This window comes from Natrix helvetica (genome assembly GCF_964273705.1).
Source record: "Natrix helvetica genome assembly, chromosome: 1".
Taxonomy (NCBI): domain Eukaryota; kingdom Metazoa; phylum Chordata; class Lepidosauria; order Squamata; family Natricidae; genus Natrix; species Natrix helvetica.
This window is the reverse complement of record NC_138548.1, coordinates 359992240-360014301: the sequence shown is the minus strand read 5'-3', so window position 1 is coordinate 360014301 and position 22062 is coordinate 359992240. Positions and strand designations below refer to the sequence as shown.

Genomic DNA, 22062 nt, shown 5'->3' with positions numbered 1-22062 from the left:
GAAACTGGGGTCCCCCTGATTTTGCTTGTGGGGGCTCTGGCCCGGATCCCTGCAAGCGAAGTGGAAAGGGGACCTGAATCCCTAAATTCCACCAAAAGTATATGAAAAAGAGGCGGGGGGGGGGGGAAGTGTTTTTGCAAGTTCAGTTTTTCTTCTGAATCCCCCATTTTTTTTAAGGTGCGTGAAGTTGAGCTTCAATTCCCTTCTTGGGGAGACTCTGAATTTGAGGAAGAGACCCAGACCCCCCCCCACCCTATAATCGCCCATTGCTGAATCAGAACCTGGATGAGAAGTGGGAACTGAGGGAGAAGCATATTGGGTGGGGGGGAGGTTTGCTAATAGTATCCCCTTTCTCCCTCCTCCTTCCACCAGAAGTATCTCAAGCCCCGCTCCACCCCGACAAGCGCCCGCCTTACCGGGGTTCTCCTTCCCCCCTTCGCTTCCAGGGATCCCGACCAGCAGTCCCCGCAGCAACATCGGAGTTCAGTTTTGGGGAGGGGGCGCAGCTCGGGTGGGGCGTTCGTTACAGACCCAGAGGAGAGCGTGGGTTTCTTTTTGCCCTCCCCAACGATCCGGAATGGAGTGGGACTGCAGTCGCTGAAAAAAGAGGAGGCCCAGCAGCCCCAAAGCTTCCGAGGACATGGGGGTCTCTGAGAGGGATGAACGGGGAGTCCTTGGGCCCCTTAAAACACACACAAACACACAGACGCACACACAGAGAGTGTGAAATTTCCCGCGTGGGAGAGTCCCTCCCCTAATCATGTGGGATCGCTGACATCCCCGCCTCTCCCGAAAACTTCCCTCCTGGTCCACCACCCCCACACAGCCCCCTCCCCTGTTCACTGGGGAATCCTTTGCTCGGCTCTCTCGGGAAAAGCGCCCGGGAGGGGAAAAAAGCGAGTTCCTTTCTTGAAACACGTGTCTCTCTGGCTCAGAACGTCTGGACGGAGCGGCTCCTTCGGATATCTCGCCCCTTAACCCCACATGTGAAGGAATCTCCCTCTTTCTGTGGTTCAGGATCCCTTTTTTACTGGCAAAAGAGTCCCGAATGAAGATCCCGGAATAAAGTTTGGCCGTTTCTCCTCCCTTTCCTCGGATACCTCGACCACTTCTGGCCCTAATCTCCCGGGACCCTCTTTCAGCAGAAAAAGGGATAAAGTGGCATAGGAGGGGGGGGGAGCGACTGCCTTTAAAAGGGAGGGAACTTCAGCTGTGCATGAAAAGCTGCTGTTTTGATTCTGGAGCTGAGGTCAAATGAATGAACCTGGGCTAGAAAGGAAGGTCCAGGCCTTCCTTGGCCATCAGAGCCAGTGGGGAGACCTGGGGCCGGTCACTCGCTCAGCCCGAACCCCCTCACAGGGTTGTTGTGAGGAAAAGGGGAGGAGGGAGAGGTGTGGGATATCTTCACTGCCTTGAGTGTAAAACTAATAAATATATTTTTAAAAACTCTACTCTGCAGAGGCCTAGCAGGGTTTCCGGGTCTCTTTCCCCTCTCAGCTGCTGAGGTGCCATACTTGTATTGCCCCCATGGGAACAAGCATGAGATCTGGGCTGCTCCCCCAAACTCTCCTCTTTCCTGTCCTGGGGGCTCTGGGGATTTGGAGATGACCCACCCAAAGAGCCTGAGGCTCTGCAGAAGACCCACCCAGGCTCATGGTCTTCAGAGACCCCCACCCAATCTAAATTCTCATGATGTAACCTCTCCACCAGTGGCCAGTGCAGATCACTGTAAGAGGTGAAGCTACTTGAATGAAAAGCTCCTGGAAGGAAAAATGAAGATTCATTATCCAGTTAGAGGGAAACATCCATAAAGTATTTTAGCAGGTAGAACAAAAGTGGACTCTATATTGCTGCCAATTCCTTTGGCCACTTTGAAGGGAGTTCCACAATAGAAAAACAGGGAACAAGGCAGCTCCTACACAAGGACCCTGGAGCAGGAGGGGCAGCCTGTACATTCCGATAGAGGGGCACTCTTCCCATGGTCAGAGGAACCCTCGACAAAGACACCTCTCAGAGGATCTGAATAGGTTTCGGAGCACGTGGTCCTAACTGGGAGGCGATATTGGAAGGGAGGGGAGGAGGGGTCTAAAGGGCGGAGCTTCAAGGCGGGTGGGGGGCGGAGCACAAAAGCTGAGCAGAAGCCCAGCTCCCTCCGCTCCCCTCCCCTCGGCTGGATCTTCACTTCCCTCCACGGGTCCCGCTTCGCTCGGCGAGGTTCGACGCTGAATCCCTCGGGAGAGATTCCTGGATCCCGCTCTGGGCAGGGAGGGCTGCTCTGCCTCCAGCCTGGAGACCTTCCCCCCGCCAGGGGGAAGGGCACTGCGGATCCCGCTCTTCGGTTTGCAGTGTATTCCTCGGGGAGATCCGGCTCTGGCGTTGCCTGCAGGGAGCGGATCCTACCCTTCCCTCCAGGGGGACAAAGGGGGCTCTGTCCCCGGGCTGGATCTGCCCCCTCCTCGCCCGGCCAAGGCTCCTCGGGGGGCTCCGGGTGGATCCGGGAAGGACCTTTTTGGTAAGTTGCTTCAGAAGGTCCCTCTGTGGTCCGTCAGTGGACGAGGTCTCTGAGGAATCCTATCCAGCACGTGCACGTGGAAAAATGGAGCTTTAAAACCTTTGTTGAGACTGATCCCATTGCAATAGGGAGCGGGAGGGTTTGGGAGGGGGAAAAAAGTTTAAATAGAATTGAGTCCCTCTTTCTTCTCAATATAAAAGGTGAGGGGAGGTGGCTTTCAGAAGTTTTGGAAAAATGGAGCTTTAAAACCTTTGTTGAGACTAACCTCATTGCAATGGGGAGGGGGAGGGTTTTGGAGGGGGAGGAGTTTAAATTGAATTGAGTCCCTCTTTCTTTCCTCTCAATATAAAAAGCGAACAATGAAATCCTTTGCTTTTTTTTTACTGATGATTGCTTCTGATTTTAAAAGCTGGGTAGAGTGAGCAAAAACCAGTATTTTCCTCCTCCTTCCCTGAAGGGGCTATGAAGTGGCAGCCCTTCTTGGTGGTTTTTGTACAAAGCACAAATTCCAAGTGTGTGGGGGAAGTACACCCCAAAAAGACAGTGCCAGGAACTTCATAGCACCAGAAACCTCAGTAAAAAGTGCCAAGAAACTCAAGCCAGCCCTTCCCCCTTTAAGGAAACCCCAGGCAGAAACACTGGCTGAAAGAAAACTCCAGAGCAGCCCTGCTAACAGAGCTGACAATGGAAACACTTAGAGCCATTTAGAAAGGGACATCAGGCCAAAAATAACTCACCTGGAACTTCCCTTTTCCTCTTTCCTGGCAGAATCAACCCCCCTTCGGGATTCATTTCTTTTCAGCCTCCCTGCTACTTCCCAGCTGGGAACGAAGCAGGGAAATTATTTGTATTATAAACAATTAATTCCATTTTCTCCTCCCTCATCCAGCTCATTTATTGACTATCTTCAACAGTCAGCATCTGAGCTTTTTCATTTCTCTTTGCAGGAGACCACTGTGGATGTCTCAGTGAACTCCAGAGAGGACAAAGGGGCTTTGTTGGATCAGAACCCGCTGGGCCAACTGAGGCTTCCAGGAGTGGCTGCAGCTTTGCATCCTATTTCAGCACTCCCAATTCATGAGGGGGGGAGCTATTCCATGTCTCCTGGACCTCCCCCCACCCCAGAGACATCCCCACATCCCCTGGCTGGGCCTTCCTCCACTTAAGAAGCCATCAGGTCACTTAATATCCGCAAACAGGAGTTTGGGATTATGGTGGTTGAGACCTGACCCCTCATCTACCGACTGCTTCACTGAATGACCAAGATTCCAGTCTCAATTGTAGCCATAAGTTGGGGACTAACTACATTCAGGGCTTCCCTTTCACTGTGTCAAGGGGCAAGAACCAAGGAGGAAAAGATAAGAGTCAAGGAACAACAGAAGAATTTGCCTCCTAGAGGTGTGGTGTGAGAAAAACAACTGGAGATTTTGTCTCGGGTGCCCTGTCCCATTTTGGAGAAGGAGGCGAGACTGGAAGACCTTCTAGGTCCACTCCAAATGTATGTTTTTGTGAGTCTCTGTGTTTCACAACAGAAAATACAATTCCTGTGTTCTTCTTTCCAGCAGGAAAACAACTGTGAGCAAAGATTTACCCACAAGATAGTATCTGCTATCAATAGATAGTAGAAATTTGGCAGAAGCCGTCGTCACCAGAAAGCATGGAGGATGGAAAACTCTGGGATCCCCCGTCAGACACAAGCAGCACCCCAAAAGATCACAAAAGAACCCACGAATGCTCAGATTGTGGGAAATCCTTTAGTCTCCAGTCCGTCCTTTCGATCCACAGGAAGGTCCATATGGGAAGTGTATCCAGTCAAGGTTCAGAGGGAGAGAAATCCTTCTCTGGAAAAGAAGCCAATGTTCTCAGAAGCCCCCCAAGACTAAAACCTTATAAATGTGAGAAATGTGACTTATGCTTTGGTCAAAAGTCAAACCTTCGTACACATCAGAAAATCCACAATGGAAAGAAACCTCATCAATGTCTGGAATGTGGGAAATGTTTCGGTAAAAAAGCTCATCTCAGAGACCACAGAAGGATTCACACAGGGGAGAAACCTTACAAGTGTTGGGAATGTGGGAAGAACTATTCTCAGGAGTCAGCTCTTCGGCGCCATAAGAAGACTCATTTGGGAATAAAGTCTTACAAATGTTTTGAGTGTGGAAACTGTTTCACCCGGAGTGCATCTCTTCACAGTCATTGGAAAATACACACAGGGGAGAAAAATGAAAAGTGCCTCGAATGTGGGAAATGTTTTATCCAGAAATCAACTCTGGTGCGACATCAGAGAATTCACTCTACAGAGAGACCCTATGAATGCCCAGAATGTGAAAGACGATTTGTGGATCCTTCTGAACTTCGGAGACACCAGGAGAGGCACAAGGGGGAGAAAACTTATCAATGTGAGGAGTGTGGGAAATGCTTCTTCCGAAAACACCATCTTGAAAGCCATCAGAGGCTGCACACAGGAGAGAAGCCCTACAGATGCGTAGAGTGTGGAAAATGCTTTCGACTCGTGGGAGACCTTTCGGTACATCATAAAACCCACGCAGGGGAGATGCCATATCAATGCAACGAATGTGGAAGCTTTTATATTTCCATATCAGCCTTTAGAAGTCATGTGAAAAGTCACACAGAGGAAGAAACTACACATGTTTAGACTGTGGGAGAGCATTTCCTCATTCATCTTCCCTTAAGAGTTCACAGCCGAATCCATACAGGAGAGAAACCCCACAAATGCTCAGAGTGTGATAAATGTTTTTCACGGAAAGATTCTCTTGTGATGCATCAACGATTCCACACTGGGGGGAAAAATTCTGGAATGTGGGAAATGTTTTTCCCAACCTTCAGAACTTTGCAGGGACATCAGAAATCAGACAGGAGACTGACATCACAAATGTGCAGAGTGTGAGAAACCTTTTCATTGTAAATCAGAACTAAAAATGCACCAGAAAGTCCATAGCAGAGCTAAATCTCTTCAGTTGTGAACAAGGCGGAAACATTTTTTTTCAAAAGTCACACCTTACTGTTCATCAGCAATTTCACACAGTGACAGAAGGGAAATCCTACAATTGTTTGGTGTTGGGAGTGTGAGGGTATTTTGCTGACAAAGCTGAATTAGTAACTTGCCTCCATGATGACACAAAAGACCTACGAGCGTTTGGAGATTATATATAATGTTTTGCAGAATATAGATAGTCCTTGAGTTATGTCCATAACTGGGAATGGATTTCCAGTCATCAATCAAAGCACACAGGTGTTTTTGTTATTTCTTACTAGAGCCTTGTTGATCAATGAGGAGAACTGAAGATTCAGAGAGGAGAAAAATGGGGTGAGGCTTGAATGATGATGCATCTGTTTGTTTTATTTAAACAACCAGGTGCATCTTCATTCAAGTCTCCCCCCATTTTTATGGGGTGATAAATACAGTAGTGAATCTGCTGGCTGAGGATAAAGAGGGAAACTTTATTTTTTCCATTACCTTTTTTGGAGAGGTTTTTCTCCCCTCCCCTCCCCTCCCCTCCCCTCCCCTCCCCTCCATATTGTCTTAATATTTGTATGAAGTTTCTTTGTTTGATCTTTGTATAACATCCTTAATAAAATTATTGTTCAAAATAATCAAGAGAACTGTTTTCAGGATACGGGCTAGGTCTGAGTTCAAAAAAGTCAAGATGGCCGATAGATTGTGCCATGCTCTGCAGTCAAAGTCCTGCTGCTTTCTAGGTTTATATGTGATGCCCTTTAAAACAGCCGCCATCTTCATTCTTTTGACTCCATCTTCTCTAGTTGGAGACTGCTGACTTCCAGGGTGGAATTAAAAGAGGTTGATTTCAAATGAACTTTAGGGAAAATGTCCTGGAGATGTGGATGGACTCCTGCTCCTAAAGGCAGATCATTGGTGGCTTCCTATCTGTCCCTGACACCCTCATGATTAATTGGACCAGATCTTACTTAGAACATACAGGTCACCGGAAGTACGACTGAATTATGTAATACAGTTTGGTGTGAATAGTTGATTGAGCTGTGGTGGCGCAGTGGTTAAAATGCGGTACTGCAGGCTACTTCTGCCGGCAGCCTGCAATTTGGCAGATCGAATCTCACCAGACTCAAGGTTGACTCAGCCTTCCGTCCTTCCCAGTTCCATAAAATGAGGAAAATAGCTGGAGACGATAACCCAGGTTCTAACACTGGCAAATCACCATTCCAAACAAGCCCTGATCCACTCGGGTAATGAGGCTCCTCCCACTCGGGGTTTCCACCACTGATTTCCCATTTTGGCACCATATAGAAGGAAAAAGTAGCCTGTAAATCAAAGGGAGACGGAGCTGCTCTTCCTCTGGGCCAGGATCGGGCCTCGAGGTACGCCTCCTCCCCTCTTCTCCAGCGCCGCAAATGCACTGACCGATCTCAGAGGTGCCTTTGCGCAACTCTTTCAGGGCCATCCGCAGAGCTTAAGCTTTCACACATGCACACACAATCACACAGACACACACTGGAGCAGGAGGGGCAGCCTCGCTTCCAGTCTGCAGACACTCTTCCCATGGTCAGAGAAACCCTCGACAGGGACACACATCAGAGGAGGTTTCAGAGCACCAGATCCTGGCTGTGAGGGGTGGGGCGGAGGGGGAGGAGAAGAGGCGCTAAGGGGAGGGGCTGAGAAGATGAGGTGGAGCCCAAGAGGAGTATATGAGCCCTGCCCCTCCTCTTTTGGCCCACTGGCTGGATCTCCGCTAAATCCATGATTCCCGCTTCTTCCTTGGAGGATCCCTTGGGAGATGCTCCTGGGTCCTGCTGGGGGTAGGTGGGGCTTCTCGCCTTCAGGCCGCCCCTCTAGCCAGGAGATCTTCTCCCCACCAGGATGAAGTGTTCTGGTCTTCGGCTTGCCAGGGTTTTCCTCAGGGAGATCCAGCTCTGGCGTTGCATGCAGGAAGCAGCTCCCTCCCTTCCCTCCAGGGTGGCAGAGGGGGCTCTTTCTCCTGGCTGAATCTGCCCCCTCCTGGCCCAGCCAAGGCTTCCCGGGGAAAGAGCTGTGGAGAGATTGCTGTCAGAAGGTCTCTCTGTAGTCTGTCAGAACATGAGGTCTCTGAGCTTGCGTATCGCACAAGTGCATTTGAAAAAATAGAGCTTTAAAACATTGGCTGAGATATGTAATGTGGTTTTAATATAGACCGGCCTCAATGCAATGGGGAGAGAAAGGTTGTGGGGGCAGTTTAAATTATTGAATTGAGCTCATTTTGTCTTAAGGTGGAAGAATTCCTTTCTTTCCTCTTAATATAAAAGGTGAACAATGAAATCCTTTGCTCATAAGTGTTCTGCTTCCAGCGTTGTAGGCTTGCTCGGGGCATGCAGTTAACTCCACGCTTAGGAATATTATTCAGATCAAGTTTATTATCAGGCATTCTTAATAGCAAAACTTACAGTTCAGTATTAAGATACTTCTGATTTTCCATAATCTGTCCCACCAGGAGGTGTAAAAAGATGATGCTTTCACTCCCATGCTGAGCGGAGATACAAAACACAAAGGAATTTAAACTGGCCGGCAAAATGTCCCAGACTCCCAGTGGCCAATCAGAAACACAGATATGATCACATGTTATGGAACTACATTTTCCATAAGGCAGTCAGTCTCTGCCTACATTTCCCATGAGGTAGTTTCTTAAAGGAGACAGTTCTTAATTCCAACATTAGGTATATATTGCTGGGGCAGCACAATAAGGGTAAATATTTCCCAAAATGCCTATCGGAAGCGGTTCTAGGGCCAGGAAGCCTGGAATTCTTATGGCCTTGCAGCCTCCAAAAAGGGCAGGAAAGAGTATCCCTTTTCACACTTTAGGCTTTAGGCTTGTGAGCTCCTTTTCAGAGTTGTGTTTTACAACACACATCAGCCCTTAGAAGTCATGAGAAAATTCACACGGGGGAAAAAAACTACAAATGTTTAGACTGTGGGAGAGCATTTGCTCAGTCATTTTAAGATGGAATGAAATAATATGGGATAATAGGAATCTCAAATATATGTAACTGTCTTTATAATGGAGCATGTTAAGAGTTCTGTAAGAGGAAACTTTGGTGAACAGAATAAGGGTTTGCAAGAGGAAGCTTAAATCACACCTAGCCAAACCGCAGGCTTGAAGACAGGAAACTTAGGCAGGAAAGGTAGTCATAAGATGTCAAAAGTATGTATAAAAATACATGTTTTAGAATCCTTCGAAGTTCAGTCTTTGGCTCCTCTGTGTAGCCACTGAACATTGCGCAATAAACCTTTTCTGTTTGATCCCGGAATTCTGTGTCAGTTCCTATATTCCATAATAATTTAACCTTAGAAGTCACAGCCGAATCCATACAGGAGAGAAACCCCATAAATCATGGCTCCCCAAATTACCGCATGCAGCCCACCAAAGCCATTGATCCGGCCTGCGCAGGACCACGAGGCCGCTCCGTCCACATTGCCCTGCCCACCCTTTGGCTGAGCACAGGACTTACCTTCACAAGCCTCACGGTCTGGAACTGAAAGGTAAGGCCAACAATGTTGTCCTGCGGAGAGGTTCTGGAGGCAAGGGATATGAAAATCAGACTGTGACACAAACAACCCGGGAGGGGGAAAATTGGCCTAATTTGCTTGTTTTTGGCTGGCAGAATGCTTCTGGAGGTGGGGGCGTGAAAAATGGGGAGCACACATCCCAGGAGGCCAAAAAACTGGCGAAAAGGGACCATTTTTCACCTCCCCCGCCTCCAGAAGATACAGAGAAAGAGAGGGGGGGAGGGAGGGAGAGAGAGAGAAAGAGGAAAAGGGAAACAGAGGGAGAGAGAGACAGAAAGAGAGAGACAGTGGGAGAGAGAGAGAGAAAGAGAAAAAGGGAGAGAGAAAGAGAGATGGAGAGAGAAAAAGAGAGACAGAAAAAGAGAGACAGAAAGAAACAGAGAGAGAGATTTCTCAAGCTCCTTGGGGCTGAGAAGAAGTGCTGTAAAACTGAGTTTCCTGAAGTGAACCTCTAGACTTCTAAACAACTGAAAAAACAGTCTAGTAAAAAGAAAAGTCAACCAAAAGAGCAACATGCAAACAAAAGCAAATAAAACACCCGCAGGAGCAAAACAAATTAAAGTTTAATTTGTGTGGATTGTTCAATGGACTGTTAAATTGGCCATGGCCACCTAGTCACACATGACATAGCCACACCCACCCTGTTACATGACGTGCATACATCTCTGAAGTGTTAGAAGGTTTGGTTCACAAAGCTGCAGCACGAGTAACTTACTAGAGACATTAAAGGTAAAGGTTCCCCTCGCACATACGTGCTAGTCGTTCCCGACTGTAGGAGGCATTGCTCATCTCCGTCTCGAAGCCGAAGAGCCAGCGCTGTCCGAAGATGTATTTGTGGTCATGTGGTCGGCATGACTAACCGCAGAAGGCGCACGGAACGCTGTTCCAGTCACCTTGAGCCAGTCAATCTCTCAATCTAGCCTGCCTCACAGGGTTGTTGTCATAAAAATAGTTGAAAGATGTGGGATAGGTTCCCTGCCTCGAGGTAGTTGTAAAAACAATAAAGGCGGATGTAAACAAAAACGTAAAAATGAAAAATGAAAAGATTTCTATTTGGCAGTGGCTTGGCAATATTTTCAGCCATGTTTCCCTCTTGCATTGCACTGCCTCTATGGGGAACAAGCAGGAGATCTGGGCTGCTCCCCCAAACTCTCTTCTTTCCTGCCTCGGGGTCTCTGGAGATTAGGAAACCAAGGAATGTCCGAAGACCTTCCCATGCTAAGAGAAGCCCCCACCCCCATTCAAACTCTCAGGATGGAGGGTCATCATGTAACCTCTGAACCAGGGGCTGTCACAGATCAGCGTGAGACGTGATGGCAGCTGAATTAAAAGCCCCGGGGAGTAAAAATAAATATTTATTATCCAGTTAGGAAGGAACGCCTGTAAATGGAAAGGTACCCCAAAAGGCAGAGGGATTTGGCCTCTCATTCCTAGCGCTTCGAACCGAGTTCCTCAACAGGAAGACCTGAAAAGAGATCTCGCTCTCACTGGCCTCGTACAAGCGCACCCATAGACACAGACACACAGACACACGAGAGGAGGGTTGGGGGAAGCCCTCCCTTCAGCCTGCAGAATGGGACACTCTTCCCATGGGCAGAGGAACCCCTGAAACGGGCGCCCAGCGCAGGAAAAGGAGTGGCGGCTCTGGAGGCAGCGAGGGGGAGGAGCTGGGGCTGCTAAGGGGCGGATCCTGATAGGAGAGCAGAAGCCACGCCCCCTCCCCTCCCCTCCCTCGGCCTGGATCTCCGCTTCCTTCCGCGACTCCGCATCTTCCTCGGAGGATCAGCGCTGGATCCCTCGGAAGAGGCTTCCGGATACCGCTCGGAGAAGGTGGGGCTGCTCTCCCTCCGGCCTCCAGGCCGCCCCTCCTCCCAGGAGAACCTCCCCCTGCCAGGAGGAAAGGAGCTGCGGATCCCGCTCCTCGGCTCGCCGGCTTTTCCTCGGGGAGATCCGGCTCCATTGTTGCCTGCAGGGAGTGGATCCCTCCCTTCCCTCCAAGGGACAAATGGGGCTCCGTCCCTCGACTGGATCTGCCCCCTCTTCGCCAGGTTTAGGCTCCCCGGGGGGGTGGATACGGGTGGATACGGGAAGCAGCTTTTGGGGAGGTCGCTTTCAGAAGATCTCTCTGTGGTCCGTTTGAACAGGAAGCCTCTGAACCTCCGTTTCCCTCAAGTGCAGTTGCAAAAATGTAGTAAACGGAGCCTTAAAGGGTGTTTTGAGATATGCAATGTGCAATTAACCCAGACTGAGCTCGTTGCAATGGGGAGGCTGGGATGTGGCAGCTCCTCCTTGGTGGATCTTTTAGAAAGCACAAACTCTAAGGAAGTCTCGTGAGCAGCTGATAGAACAAGCTGGTGGCCTAGAAGGTTGCCTTACATAATTGTAAATATTTCCCAAAAGGACGTTTTTGGATCAGAGAACCCACAAAAGTTTGGCTGGGACTCCGTTTTAGAAAATTAGGAAATCATGTCCAGGTTTGAGAAGCAGCTTCCTGCACAAAGGGCCAATCAGTTAAGGAGAAATCAAACTGGGCAGCAGTGAGGGGTCATCCCTGGCCTTGACTGAGAGGGGTAACAAGTGGCGCAGAGACCCCTTAAAGGTGAGTCAATGAAACTTGGTTTGGAAAATATGTTTTTTTTAAATCTTTATGTGGCAATGCAATGCAATTGGGTTTTTCTGCCAAGGTGCAGAGTGAAGGCATAATTTGTTTATATTAGTTATAAGAAGGCACTATTGGTCAAGTTGGAGATGGACCCTGGGCAGAAGGCTACGGAGTGGGGGAGTCGCATCGGCTGGGTGGATGCAGCCCTGAAGCCCAAAGAGGCTGCCTGGGGACTCAAGTGGAGGTGGGGCTGTTCCTGCCCAACCTTCATCCTGTCCCTTTATGGGGAAATGTTCTCTCAGCCCAAACTGAGTCTTTTTCCAGCAATACAATTTTAGCTATAAGGTGTGCAGATTGTTCCTGTTTAGGCCTTGTCCCATAATGCACTTGGGGTTACAGTTTAGTAAGCTGAAGCGCTTAGGCCTTCTCCTAAAGCTTAAATGTTAATTGAAATTCTATGGATCCTTTATTGGGGATCCTTTATTTGGGCCTTTTCCTTCTGAAGGTATTCAGTGAGCCCCCATCCCCCACCCCAATTCAGAAACTGTAGGATCAAATTTACCCCAGGATTAAGCCATGTCACAGATTGTTGGTTTATTTTTTTCTTCTTCTATTGCTTTCGGTATCACGTGATGGCTTTGCTCAATTAGTGTAATGATTTCGCTGGTCATTGAGTGGATGAAGTCCCAGGTAAGAAGCATGGCTTTGTCTTGTGGGGAGGAGAAGCCATTGGAGTCCCTGCACAGTCTGCATTTGACTTGAGGGGTTCCTGGAGAAGCTTAGAGATGCTTTTGGGACACGTTGCTTGGAAACGATATGGAACAGGAGGCTCGGAGAATGGCACAAGGCTGCAGAGGCCTCCGGTCTGGAGATTAAGGGCGCATTTCTGGGTGGCAGCAGTGACACTGGGCTGACGTCCAGTCCTGGGGTCAGTGGCAGATGGCTGAAATGGCTGAAGGCCCCAGACCTCCACTTAAGGCGCCACCTTGGCACTTCTGCCCCATTGCAGGGCCCAGATGGGGCGACTGAGGCTTCAGGGGGCGGCTGCAGCTCTCCTACTCCATGCGTGGCCTGTGCTGGACTTTCAGGGTCTCTCCCCCCCCTTCAGGCACCCCTCCACTTCTTCCCTGGGTCTGCCTTCACTTAACAACCTCCCAAAAATCACTCAATGACCACAACAACATAAGTGTTTTCCTCCTAGAGATGTTGTGACTCTCTACATTTCTGAAAAGGAAATACTCTTCTGTGTTTCTTTTTTCCTTCCAACAGCAGATAAATGATTGTGTCCAAAGATTTACCTTGAAGACAACAGAGGGTAGAAAATCAGTCCAAGGCAGCAGCCGCCCGAAAGGATAATGGAACCTGGAAAACTGTTTGACCCCTCGCCAGACACAAGCAGCACTCTGAAAAAATCCTATGAATGCTCAGAGTGTGGGAAATCCTTTGCTCGCAGGTCCCTCCTTTTGACCCACAGGAAGGTCCATATGGGGAGTGGATCCAGTCAAGGTTTGAAGGGTCAAAAATCCCTCTCTGGCAAAAATATCAAAGATCTTAGGAGCCTCACAACACCAAAACCCTATAAATGTGAGGAATGTGACTTAAGCTTTGCTCATAAGCCAACCCTTCGTACACATCAGAAAATCCACACTGGAGAGAAACCTTATCAATGTCTGGAATGTGGGAATTTTTTCCGTGAAAAAGCCACTCTCAGAAACCACGAGAGAATCCACACAGGGGAGAAACCTTACAAGTGTTGGGAATGTGGGAAGAGCTTTCATCAGAACTCAAGTCTTTGGGTGCATGAGAAGACTCATGCAGGAATAAAATCTTACAAATGCTTTGAGTGTGGAAAATGTTTCAGCCGGAGTTCAGGTCTTCGGAGTCATGAGAAAACACACAGAGGTGGGGGAAAGGAAAAGTGCCTCGAATGTGGGAAATGTTTTATCTCGAAATCAACTCTGGTGCGACATCAGGGACGTCACACGGGAGAGAGACCCTATGAATGCCCAGAGTGTGAGAAACGATTTGTGTATTCTTATGAACTTCGAAGTCACCAGAAGAGACACAAAGAGGAGAAACCCTATCAATGTGGGGAGTGTGGGAAAAGTTTTTTTTCGCCAGGAGCATTACAGATTCATGAGAGAATCCACACAGGGGAGAAACCCTACAAATGTGGGGAGTGTGGGAAATGCTTTTCCCAAAAACAACACCTTGCAACCCATCAGAGGGTCCACACGGGAGAGAAGCCGTACAGATGCGCAGAATGTGGAAAATGTTTTGCTCAAGAGGGAGCCCTTTGGACACATCATAAAACCCACACAGGGGAGAAGCCATATCAGTGCAACGAATGTGGAAGATTTTATCGTACCTCATCAGCCCTTGGATGTCATGTGAAAATTCACACAGGGGAAAAAAATTACAAATGTTTAGACTGTGGGAAATCCTTTGCTGATCCATCTCACTTTAGAAGTCACAGCCGAATCCATACAGGAGAGAAACCTCACAAATGCTCAGAGTGCAATAAATGTTTTTCACAAAAAGTGTCTCTTGTGAAGCATCAACGAATCCACACTGGAGAAAATCCGTAGAAATGTCTGGAACATGGGAAATGTTTTGGCCAACCTTCAGCCCTTCGTATCCACACCCTAAGTCACACAGGAGTGCAGCCTCACAAGTGGGCAGAGTGCGAGAAACCTTTTCCTAGTACAGTGATGGTGAACCTATGGCACGGGTGCCACAGGTGGCACATGGAGCCATTTGTCAGGGCAGCCATCTGTCAGCTGGCCAGCGCGCATGTGCACGCTGGCCAGCTGAGTTCACCCTTTTTTAAAGCCATTTTCCGCCCTCCCCAGGCTCTAGAGCCTTTATAGTAGCCTGGGGAGGGCGAAAAGAATCTCTGCTCACCGCCCCGAGTCCCTACGGGGAGAGGGGGCGGTCTATAAATTTAATAAACCTAAACCTATAATAAACCTAACACCCCCCCCCCCCCCGAGGCCCTCCGGAGGCTTCATGAGCTTCCTGAAGCCTCGGGAGCGCAAAAAACCGGCCCTTCGGGCAAACTGGAAATTCAGGGACAGACTTCCTGTTTGCTTGGAGGGTCGTTTTAACTGCTCCGGAGGCTTCAGGGAAGCGTCCTGAAGGTCCCTCAAGCCTCTGAAGGGCAGGGGAGGCTGTTTTCGCCCTCTCCAGGCTCCTATAAAGCCTCTGGAGCCTGGGGAGGGTAAAAAAAGCATGCAAAAAATGGGAGGGAAGCGCCTGTAGTGCGCGCATGCATACTGGGGGGGTCCCGCATTGCATTATGGGTGCGGCACCCCCGCAAACGACCCCCCTGCGCTCCCCCCACTTATGGCACGCGAGCCAAACAAGGTTCACCATCGCTGAACTAGTAGATCAAAGCTGAAAAAACACCAGAAAGTCCATAGCAGAGATAAATCTCTTCAGCTGTGAACAACCTTGGGAACCCCCCCCCCCCAATATTCAGATGTTAACATTTGCCAGGAAGTTCACACAGTGACAGAAGGGAAATTGTAGAAATATTTGATGCGGGAAAAATGTTTTTCCTAGTCAAGCAACCTCAAATCCCATCAGAGAGAAGACAATGAGGCAAAAGGGCAAAAGTGATGGGCGTGTGAGGATGATTTGCTCACAAAGCCGCATTAGTAATTTATGTGGGGAATAGTTATCATGTTTTGCAGAGAACAGGAAATCCTCGACTTAGGACCACAACTTGAGAGTGAATTTCCAGTCATACTGTCAGGCCTGCCGCTGGTTCCTTTTAGGATCTTTGGCCTGCCACACACTCTTATTATCTTACTATGTTTTTTTCATTAGTGGGTAATTGGGAGGGGAAATAGGAAGGAGTAGAGTGTGTTGTTGTCAAAATTAAAAATTCCTTCTAGAAGCCCAAGGTCATCTACACCTCCGAGCCTGACCGGAACTGGATGGGTGGAAGCTGCCAGCGTGGCAGTGGAAGATTGGGCCATGTGATGGAGTTGTGGGTGTGGGGGCAAGATCATGAACTTTCGACTGGGTGGGAAAACACGGGAAGTTTTCAGATTCGGGTTTCCACAGATGTACCAACATGTCTCTCCTAATAAATTGGAAGTTTGAGGAAAGCTCTGCCTTGGACTCTGATTTATCAAATTTTGGATGATATTTGGAACGCTGACACATACTTTGCTACAGTTGTAAGTGAAGGCACCCAGGTATTTTTCTTAATTCTTACTAGGCCTTGTTGATCAATAAGGAGAACTGAAGATTAAGAGAGGAGAAAATAGGGTGAGGATGGAATGAAGATGATCTTTTCTTTTTTAAAAAATTAAGGGATAAAGTGTTGATGTTGTGTATGGATGCTAAAGATGAAGAGGAAAATTTTCTTTTTCCTACTATCATTTTTGGAGGGATTTTTTTCACATTGTCTTTTTTATGTACACACACAAACATACACCGATACTTGTATTGTTTCTTTGTTGGATCTGCAAATACAATCCTTAATAAAATTATTCTTAAAAATAATCAAGAGGACTGTTTTCAGGGTTTGGACTGGCAAGATATCAAAAACATCAAAATGGCAGTCAAATTGTGCCACGGTGTTTAGTCAGAATCTTGCTGGTGTTTTTTAGCTCTGTGTGTGATGCACTTTAAAACGGACGGAAGGTCAGTTGTGTACAAACAGCTGCCATCCTGCTTCCATCCTCCCTCGCTGCACACTTTTGGCTTCCTGTGTTGCATTCAAAGGGGAACTTTAGGAGAAAAGTCCTGGGCTGGGATTTGGAGGGATCCCTGCGCTTGAGGGCAGATCACTGGTGGCTCCCTACATGCTACCCGACACACCCGGGATTAAATGAACCGCATCTTACTTAGGACACACATCGTAGGTCACAAGAAGTGCGACTTTCAATTCTGCAAACCATTTATTGCCAATTGTAAGTTGACACCAAGTTGCGTTTCATGTGTCCCCAAATTCAGTTACTGTGAGGCTGTTGGGTGTGCAGTTAAGGCCACTGTGTGCACATTTGTGGATTTAACCATAAATTTACATTCCTTTAAGTCTATTCTGACTCTTTACTGAGATATTACATTATTATTCCTGAATCATGTGACATTAAATGTTTCATTTGCTTATCTCCATCAGTCCAAACCCAATATATCTATTTTTCATTAAAATATCACTTGGAATAATGTACGTTTAGTGGGATCTTTTTGTGGGATTCCTGAACCACACTAAAGAGGACCTACCTTAACTCCTCGTTTGCCTTTAACCCTGGTTAATTCTCTCCTTCTCCATGGAATGGCGTCTCTTCCCCAGCCCAACGCAACACGATGTTTCCTTAGCTGTTTTACCTTGGAAGTGGCCTTTTCCCTCTTGACCCCATAGAAATGTCCTTTATGACACCATTCCTCAGCTGGGATCAGCCCGACCCCTATTGGCTACTTCAGGGCCAGAAACCTCCTCCAAGCACAGGGCGGGGGCCCCTGTGAGCCCCTTGATCCAGACACCTGGTTCCCCAGAGGCACCTGGTACCCGGATGCTCCTCAGGTCTGATGGAGGCTCTTCCTCCCCCTCCCCGTGCCTCTGTGAGCCTTCAGCTCCTCCTGCCCACAAAGAGGGTTTCATTACTTGTGGCCCCTCCTGTGTGGGGTTCTCTGTCCTTCCTTCCCTTCTCAGCTCAAGTGGGAGAGGCTGAGTTTGGGTCGGTTTCCCCTTTCAGCCCAGAGCTCATCAGGCACAGCTGGAGGGCAGAGGCAGCCATGGGGGTTCACCACTGGCAGACATCACCTTACGACCATTTTAAGTAATGATGGACACATCCCCAAATGGGACTTATGACCCAGACCCATAATGGGCAGACCCCATTAGGTCAAGGACCACGGGTGCTTATTCATTATCACATTTAGAAACTTCAAATCTCACCCACGGAGTGACTTATTTCTCCCTCCCTTTGACTTTTGTGTCCACCCCTCTTGTGAAACACAACTCGGGAGGGGGGGGGGGCTCACAACAAAAATAAAACCAAAACCAAGAGGACCAAAAAGAATCACACACACTCCCTTGTACACACAGACACACACACGCCAATCTCCAACCGTCCATTGCGGTATTTCCCGGGTCTCCTCCGGGGGTGGCCACATCAAGGCGGGTCCATTCAGGGGGGACTGAGGACAAACACACGGCTTTTCCTCGGAGCGAGTGGGCCCAGAATGTATTCTGAACCCCCCTTTTATTAAGAGCGTATACGGAAAGGAAAGCATTCTGAATTATCATTGGTTACACACAATACATTTGCCTAATATGGTTATGTTAGCTTCCTCTAGCTCAAGTGGTGCTTTTGGTGTGGGTATCTTATCAGCTTGGACTATGTGTTCCCTAGGCTGCTTTAGCCTGGAAAGTCCCTGTTCTATGCATTGCTTTGCAAGCTGTTACTTTGCAGACACAGCTTTCTAAATGGGGTCCTCCCAGTGGGCATCCATCTCAACCCGCGTTCCCTACTCAATCTATTCCAGTCCCAAATTCCGTATATGTGTTCCAATCAGGAAAGCTGATCTGCACATATACCATGGCGACCTCATTCCCACAGTCCATTCCCAGCCTTCCCCTGTCCCAGACATTGGAGGGAATCTCCCTCTGTAGCCTTCCAGAAGGCGGGAAGAGGTTACATGGCCTCCAAGAAAGGGGTCTTCCCAGGGGTAGGGAACACAGCAGAAAAGTCACACTTCCTGGGTCCTGCTAGATGTTGAATCTTAACTGTCAGGATCTGGGTTAATTATCACTTTCATAACAATATACCTCCCCTTCTTCAGCTGCTTGTTGCAGAAGTGAGCAAGGGCTCTGCCAGCCACACTCACCTCAAACAACTTCTGGCTTTGAACTTGGGTTTGGATCCTTACATTTCTCCATCTCCTTGAACAGGGATTGATTTTCATAAAGATGCAGAGCCCCAAACATCCATGTGGGTCTATATGGACGCTGGTTTATGTCAGTTTTCCTCTATATTCTCAACCTTCACAACTTTTAAGACGTGTGGAGTTCCACCCCCAGAATCCCCCAGCCGGCATGAATTCTGGGAGCTGAAGTCCCCCCATGTTCAAAGATGACCATTCCCAACCAACACCCAGGACATCCAGTAGGGCCTAGTGGTTATGGCCCTGAATTAGAAAGCCTGAGGCCATGGGTTCCAGTCCTGTCTTGGCCATGGCAGCTGGGTGACCTTGAGCCAGTCACTCTCTCAGCCTAGCCTGCCTCACAGGGTTGTTGCCGGGAAAATAGTTGAAAGATGTGGGATAGGTTCCCTGCCTTGAGTTATTTGTAAAAACAATAAAGGTGGATGTGAACAAAAACGTAAAAACGAAATGATTTCTATTTGGCAGTGGCTTGGCAATATTTTCAGCCATGTTTCCCTCTTGCATTGCACTGCCTCTATGGGGAGCAAGCAGGAGATCTGGGCTGCTCCCCCAAACTCTCTTCTTTCTTGCCTCGGGGTCTCTGGGGATTAGGAAACCAAGGAATGTCCGAAGACCTTCCCATGCTCAGAGAAGCCCCCGCCCCCATTCAAACTCTCAGGATGGAGGGTCATCATGTAACCTCTGAACCAGGGGCTGTCACAGATCAGCGTGAGACGTGATGGCAGCTGAATTAAAAGCCCCGGGGAGTAAAAATAAATATTTATTATCCAGTTAGGAAGGAACGCCTGTAAATGGAAAGGTACCCCAAAAGGCAGAGGGATTTGGCCTCTCATTCCTAGCGCTTCGAACCGAGTTCCTCAACAGGGAGACCTGAAAAGAGATCTCGCTCTCACTGGCCTCGTACAAGCGCACCCATAGACACAGACACAGAAGGAGAGCAGGGGTGGGGTGGGGGGAGCCCTCCTTTCAGCCTGCAGAATGGGACACTCTTCCCATGGGCAGAGGAACCCCTGATGCGGACGCCCAGCGAAGGAACAGGGAGCGGCGGCTCTGGAGGCAGCGAGGGGGAGGAGCTGGGGCTGCTAAGGGGCGGATGCCGATAGGAGAGCAGAAACCACGCCCCCTCCCCTCCCTCGGCCTGGATCTCCGCTTCCTTCCGCGATTCCCGCATCTTCCTCGGAGGATCGGCGCTGGATCCCTCGGGAGAGGCTTCCGGATCTCGATCGGAGAAGGTGGGGCCGCTCTCCCTCCGGCCTCCAGGTCGCCCCTCCTCCCAGGAGAACCTCCCCCCGCCAGGAGGGAGGGAGCTGCGGATCCCGCTCCTCGGCTCGCCGGCTTTTCCTCGGGGAGATCCGGCTCCATTGTTGCCTGCAGGGATCCCTCCCTTCCCTCCAGGGGCGGCAAAGGGGGCTGGATCTGCCCCCTCTTCGCCAGGTTTAGGCTCCCCGGGGGGGGGGAATACGGGTGGATACGGGAAGCAGCTTTTGGGGAGGTCGCTTTCAGAAGGTCTCTCTCTGGTCCGTTTGAACAGGAAGCCTCTGAACCTCCGTTTCCCTCAAGTGCGGTTGCAAAAATGGAGTAGAGGGAGCCTTAAAAGGTGTTTTGAGATATGCAATGTGCAATTAACCCAGACTGAGCTCGTTGCAATGGGGAGGCTGGGATGTGGCAGCTCCTCCTCGGTGGATCTTTTAGAAAGCACAAACTCTAAGGAAGTCTCTTGAGCAGCTGATAGGACAAGCTGGTGGCCTAGAAGGTTTCCTTACATAATTGTAAATATTTTCCAAAATATTTGTCCAAAATAGCTGTAGGTCCCAGGATGCCTGGAATTCTTACGGCCTTGCAGCCTCCAAAAAGAGCAGGAAAGAGCAGCCCTTTTCACTGATCCTCTTTCCCACCTGATCTCTCTCACCTTCCTTTGAGTTTGTCTACTCACAACTATGCATTGGTCCCTCTTGGGCTTCATCTTGCTGGTTTCTTCCATTTTGGCCCATCAAGATCTTCTCGAACCTCGATTCCGTCTCCTATTATTTTGTATCCTTTACAAACAACCCTATTTTCCCCTTCCTTGTCCAAGTCATTTATAGAGTAAACTCAGCATTATGTCGGCATCTGAGCCTTTTTCATTTCTCTTTGCAGGGGACCAGTGAAGCTCTAGCCCTGAACTCCAGAGAGGAGAAAGACATTCTTGGATCAGAAACCATAAAATTTTGGCCGGGACTCCTTTTTAGAAAATTAGGAAATCATGTCCCGGTTTGAGAAGCAGCTTCCTGCACAAAGGACCAATCAGTTAAGGAGAAATCAAACTGGTCAACAGTGAGGGGTCATCCCTGGCCTTGACTGAGAGGGGTAACAAGTGGCCCAGATACCCCTTAAAGGTGAGTCAATGAAACGTGGTTTGGAAAATATGTTTTTTAAAAATCTTTATGTGGCAATGCAATGAAATTGGGTTTTTCTGCCAAGATGCAGAGTGAAGGCATAATTTGTTTAATCTATACTAATTATAAGAAGGCATTTTCGGTCAAGTTGGCGATGGACCCTGGGCAGAAGGCTACGGAGTAGGGGAGTCGCATCGGCTGGGTGGATGCAGTCCTGAAGCCCAAAGAGGCTGCCTGGGGACTCAAGTGGAGGTGGGGCTGCCCCTGCCTAACCTTTATCCTGTCCCTTTATGGGGAAATGTTCTCTCAGCCCAAACTGGGACTTGTTTTAATGATACAATTTTAGCTATGAGGTGTGTAGATTGTTCCTGTTTAGGCCTTGTCCCATAATGCACTTGGGGTTACAGTTTAGTAAGCTGAAGCGCTTAGGCCTTCTCCTAAAGCTTAAATTTGAATTGAAATTCTCTGGATCCTTTATTTGGGCCTTTTCCTTCTGAAGGTATTCAGTGAGCCCCCACCCCCACCCCAATTCAGAAACTGTAGGATCAAATTTACCCCAGGATTAAGCCATGTCACAGATTGTTGGTTTATTTTTTTTCTTCTTCTATTGCTTTCGGGGCCAGTTGGGATAACAAACAAACAGGGTCATTCATTTCAATTTTGGGAAGCTCTGTGTAGCTTTATTTCCTCTGATCGGCAATGATCCTTTTCGGGGTGCCTGTGCTGTCGCCTCTGGAGAAGAATGAAATGGCAAATCGGAGCCATTTCCCCATCCTCCATTCGTGTGTGATCTTCTAGGTGTCAGGATTCCAAGTAATAGATCCATCGCAAAAGCTTTATTGGAAATATGAAATTGGCTCTTTTAATATAGTCCTCGACTTCCTTTTTTCATCTTGGGCCACCAGAACTGTCTTCTGGCCAGGTAGAAGGTTTTTAAGCAATTGAAATGCCCTTCCTGCTTGGAGTAATGGCTTTGTTGGAGAAGCTGAAGCCTGGAGCAACCCCTCGATGAGATAGGTGGCAGTTTTAAATAGCACACAAACAGCACGGAGGAGAGTTGCCTGGTCTTCTCAAGAGGAAGAGACTGAGCCGTGAAAGGGATCCATGCAGGGAGAGCCAATGTGTCACAAGGAAG

General features: G+C 48.6%; 1 protein-coding gene across 1 annotated transcript in view; it reads left to right on the top strand.

Annotated features, from left to right (window-relative positions):
- The first annotated feature begins 10830 nt into the window (after positions 1–10830).
- Positions 10831–22062, top strand: part of LOC309398310 (uncharacterized protein) — a 120240-nt gene continuing 109008 nt past the window's right edge. Inside the window, exons 1-2 of the mRNA XM_081965091.1 lie at positions 10831–10877; positions 11448–11617. The gene's annotated coding sequence lies outside the window, so the exon portion shown is untranslated. The remainder of the gene's footprint in view (positions 10878–11447; positions 11618–22062) is intronic.